The following is a 5,295-nucleotide window of genomic DNA, read 5'->3' as shown; positions in this document are numbered from 1 at the left end:
ATCAAGTTGCTATCGAACCTCGTAGGTCGACAAGGATATGTACTACTCCTAAGTGGTATGGTAATCCTATCTTAGATATCATGTTGTTAGACAACAATGAACCTACGAGCTATGGAGAAGCGATGGTGGGCCCGTATTCCGACAAATGGTTAGAAGCCATGAAATCCGAGATAGGATCCATATATCAGAACAAAGTATGGACTTTGGTGGACTTGCCCGATGATCGGCAAGCGATTGAGATAAATGGATCTTTAAGAAGAAGACGGACGTGGGCGGTAATGTTAGCGTCTATGAAGCTCGACTTGTGGGAAAGAGTCTTTTCACAAGTTCAAGGAGTTGACTATGATGAGAATTTCTCACCCGTAGCGATGCTTAAGTCCGTCGCAATCATGTTAGCATTAGCTGTATTTTTCGATTATGAAATCTTACAGATGGATGTCAAAACAAGTTTTCTTACCAAGTTTTCGTAAGAAAAGTTGTATGTGATAAAATAAAAGGTTTTGTCGATCCTAAGGATGCTAAAAGGTATGCTGGCTCCAGCAATCCTTCTATGGACTAGAGCAAGCATCTCAGAATCGGAATATAGGTTTTGATGGAGTGATCAAAGCTTTTAGGTTTATACAATGTTTGCTAGAAACTTGTATTTACAAGAAAGTGAGTGGGAGCACTACAACATTTCTGATAAGTATATGTGGATGACATATTGTTGATTCGAAATGATGTAGAATTTCTGGAAATCATAAACGGTTGTTTGAAGAGTGTTTTTCAAAGGAAGACCTGGATAAAGCTGCTTACATATTGGGCATCAAGATCTATAGAGATAGATCAAAACGCCTGATGATACTTTCAAAGAACGCACACCTTGACATGTTTTTGAAGGAGTTCAAAATAGATCAGTCAAAGAAGGGGTTCTTACCTGAGTTGTAAGGTGTGAAGTTGAGTAAGACTCAAACCTTGATCACGGCAGAAGAAAGAAGAAGGACGAAGGTCGTCCCCTATGCTCTTGTCATAGGCTCTATACGGTATGCCATGCTGAAGTACCGCACCTAATGTGTGCCTTGCCACATGTCTGGCAGAGGGTACAAAGGTGATCTAGGAGTGGATCACCAGATAGCAGTCAAAATTATCCTTAGAGGAATAAGGAAATGTTTCTCGGTTATGGAGGTGATAAAGAGTTCGACATAAAGAGTTACGTCGATGCAAGCTTAACACCTATCCAGATAGCTATGAGTAGAGATACCGGATACGTATAATGGAGCAATAATTTGGAATAGCTCCAAGTGGAACGTGGTAGCAGCATCTACGATATAAAGTTTTGCGAAATACATAGGGATCTGAATATGGCAAGACCCGTTGACTACAACCTCTCTCACAAGCATAACATGATCAAACCCAGAACTCTTTGAGTGTTTATCACATAGTGATGTGAACTAGATCATTGAGTCTAGTAGACTCTTGGATGTTGGTCACATGGTGATGTGACCTGTGAGTGTTAATCACATGGCGATGTGAACTAGATTATTGACTCTAGTGCAAGTGGGAGACTGTTGGAAATATGCCCTAGAGGCAATAATAAATTGGTTATTATTATATTTCATTGTTCATGATAACCGTTTATTATCCATGCTAGAATTGTATTGATAGGAAACTCAGATACATGTGTGGATACATAGACAACACCATGTCCCTAGTAAGCCTCTAGTTGACTAGCTCGTTGATCAATAAGATGGTTACGGTTTCCTGACCATGGACATTGGATGTCGTTGATAACGGGATCACATCATTAGGAGAATGATGTGATGGACAAGACCCAATCCTAAGCCTAGCACAAAGATCGTGTAGTTCGTATGCTAAAGCTTTTCTAATGTCAAGTATCATTTCCTTAGACCATGAGATTGTGCAACTCCCGGATACCGTAGGAGTGCTTTGGGTGTGCCAAACGTCACAACGTAACTGGGTGGCTATAAAGGTTCACTACAGGTATCTCCGAAAGTGTCTGTTGGGTTGGCACGAATCGAGACTGGGATTTGTCACTCCGTGTAACGGAGAGGTATCTCTGGGCCCACTCGGTTGGACATCATCATAATGTGCACAATGTGACCAAGGAGGTGATCACGGGATGATGTGTTACGGAACGAGTAAAGAGATGATGTGTTAGGGAATATTCGGTCGGTGAACAAAAGATGGTTTTTATTTATTTTCCATATGTGCCCCAGATGTTTTTGCCAGCGTCTCCTCTCACAGTCCGGACATGCACTTTAGGGCATGCGTACCCAGGGAAAGGAACCCCTAACGGAACTATTCTCCCTGGAAGATGTTTCTTACTACCCATGTAATATAACATAATTAGTTGGGTACTTGTCTGTTCAAGCACTAATGACCCCTATGCCTGGTTTCCACGCATACCCTGGTTCTTATATAACTGAGCGGGTATTCGGACACACTCCGGACTATCGGGTCCTGAGGTTGAAGCGAAAAGGTCGGCAATGACAAATGATTTACAATCCGGCTAGAAGGCATGATACATGTCACTTTAATTACATAGTCATGTAGACTGACTAAATTCCTCTTCTATACCATCCAACAGGCTGTCTAGCCTACAATCCTGCTGGGAATACTTTGCGGCTAATTCTACTTGCCCATACACTAAGCTAACGGGGATCTCTTTCCCATCGGGCCCCACAGGTCCGACCTCGGCCATGTGGTTTGGGTCAGCCTTGGTATACCGTGTCTTCACCATGGCTCAGGCTTCCCTGGCACCTTGATAGCAGGCCGATATCTTCCATAATCAGAAGCGTTGCCGTGCTCCCTTGAGCTTCTCCGTAAGCTCTCCAATGCCTTCTGGCAGGGAGACGAATGGCCACAAGGCCTGGGCAATACCTTGCATCACATGCCGAACTTGTTCGTGTAGTCGTGAGAGCTCGGGTAGAAGATCATCCGCAGACCCGAGCATCTCCTCCGCGGGATGACCCGTCAACATACCTGCAAACATAATTCTGTTAGCCAGCTTCTCCGCCGCCCCCCCTTTTAAGGGTTCATCCAAGCACTTACTCAAAATGCCGCGTCGTAGCCGCTTATTCTCCTTCTCGGAGTCCGCAAGTTGGGCTCGAACATCCTTCAGTTCCACGCTCAGCTTGGTATTGGCATCTTGGAGATTGTTTTTCTCCCTCCTAACCTCAGTCAACACGCGTTCGCCAGCCTTTAGCTGTCGTACGACATGCTGGTCCTCCGGATTCTCACTGGATTCATCTGCAATATCTATTGTTAGATCTGCAGCCACACCACACGCTATATGGTACCTATCATTCTTTAAAAGAAATGTTACCAGCTGGGGACTTTTTAGGTTCCTTCAATGCGGCAACGGCGGCCGGAAGTTGGGTCTTGCATTCCTCCAGCTCCTGTGACAGTCGAGTATTCTTCTCTGTAAGAACCTGCACAATAGATGATCCTTAAATCAGTTCTGCTAATTGTTTCAAGTCTCAGGGGCTACTGATACATATAATCGTCATATTTGCTTACCCGTACATCCCTTACATACTGGTCCGTTGATCTGGCTAGACCATTTTGAGTAGCACGGAGGTACGCGTCTCCAGAATTGAAGGCATCAAATGCCTCTGGTGAGAAGCAAGCGTCATGGAGTACGGCCCAGCGACACCTATGATTCATGGCGCTCTCCACTTCAAAAATTGTAGCGGATAGTCTATCTGCATCCTCTGTAGGGGGAGTATCCAGCGTCCGCCCCATGTTGGCTTCCGCCTCTATGTCCGGTCCTGGAGCCCGACTGGTGGAAGCATGATCGGCAGCCTCACCGGACATATTCTGGCGAGCGTTTTTTCTGATAAGAAACATGGACTTCATTACATTTTGAGAAAGACGACAACCACGGAGTGGGGATTTTGTCATACCTCTGCGCTGGCGTCTCCGTCCTGACCGCCTTCCTTTTTGGCCTACCCGGCCTCTGTGCCTCTTGTTGGCGAGTTGCTGCGGGTTCGGCACGGCGTCCCGAATGCCTTCCCTATAAAACACCATATGTATATGGTAGGTGAAGTATCTAAAAGGGGATCCTAGTTTTTGGAGTTGCGATTTTGGTTTTTCTTACGAGCGACGTAGGGAGCAGTCCGGGATAGTCGGTCTTAATGGCCACCATGGCGTCATCACAGCTCAATTGATAGAAATGTCGGTCTATCAGCTCCACGAATATGTCCGGGTCTTCGGACCGAGGGCCCGGTTAGGGTCCTCTGGTTGTGGGGACGGGCTGTTGACCTCCCTTATGGCTTTTCGCAGTTCCTGCCGTAAAATGGCAAGGTGAGTACCTATGACAAAGAATGTGGGAAGAATGGTAGTAAGGAGATATAACTCACCCAGCTTGGAGGGTTGTACATAGAGAATCCGTCTCGTGGCTTGATGCGAATGAACTCCTCTTCCTCTCCCTTGAACAGCTCAGACAGGATTTTTGCTAAAGCAGTAGCGTTGTCCGGACCCTTACACCCGCAACGGGTGGCATCGTCTTCCCCGTTAAAACACCACAGGGGGGTGCCCTCGATATTGAAGTGGCTGCACTCCCCGCATTATGCATAATGACATAACCTCGATTACTGTCAATCCTGATTGAGCCAGCGCTTTAATCCAGTTCATCAGGTAAAGGACTTCTCCGTTGTCTTCCTCCTGGGGGCTCCATGGGCACCAGCTTCGGCGTTTCTTCAGAGGAGCATTGTTGAACTCAGGTAGACCCCGCCGAACAGCGTCCAGAAGGGGGACGTCCTCCATATAAAACCATTCCGAAAGCCAGTCCTTGGACGTCTTCTTCGGAGTACCGGACAGGTATTCGGTTTCGGCGATGTGCCATATTTTGGCTCCGCCCACTTGATAAAGTGACCCCTCCTGTGTGCGGGGGACAAGGCAAAATAACCTTTTCCACAGCTCGAAATGAGCCTCGCAGCCCAGGAATAACTCGTAGAGGGCAACATAGCCGGCGATGTGTAATATGGAAGCAGGGGTGAAATTATGCAGTTGGAGGCCATAAAACTCTAGGAGCCCGCAGAGGAACGAATGAATTGGAAATCTAAGTCCCCTTAATAAGTAAGGAACAAGGCATACCCGCTCCCCCGTAGAGGGGCTGGGGAAGCTCTCCACTTGCTCCCCGCCATTGTAGGTGGCGAGCCCGGCTCGGACGGGAACCATATACGCTGGAGGGAGAAATCCCGTAGTTTGTAGTTCGACTAATCGAGTGTGTGGGACAGAACACCTCTCCTAATCAACGGGCTTAGGGCTACGGGGGCGGGAGGAGGAGCTGCG

This window comes from Triticum urartu, chromosome 4, assembly GCF_003073215.2.
Source record: "Triticum urartu cultivar G1812 chromosome 4, Tu2.1, whole genome shotgun sequence".
Lineage (NCBI taxonomy): Eukaryota > Viridiplantae > Streptophyta > Magnoliopsida > Poales > Poaceae > Triticum > Triticum urartu.
Note: the sequence above shows the minus strand (reverse complement) of the source record.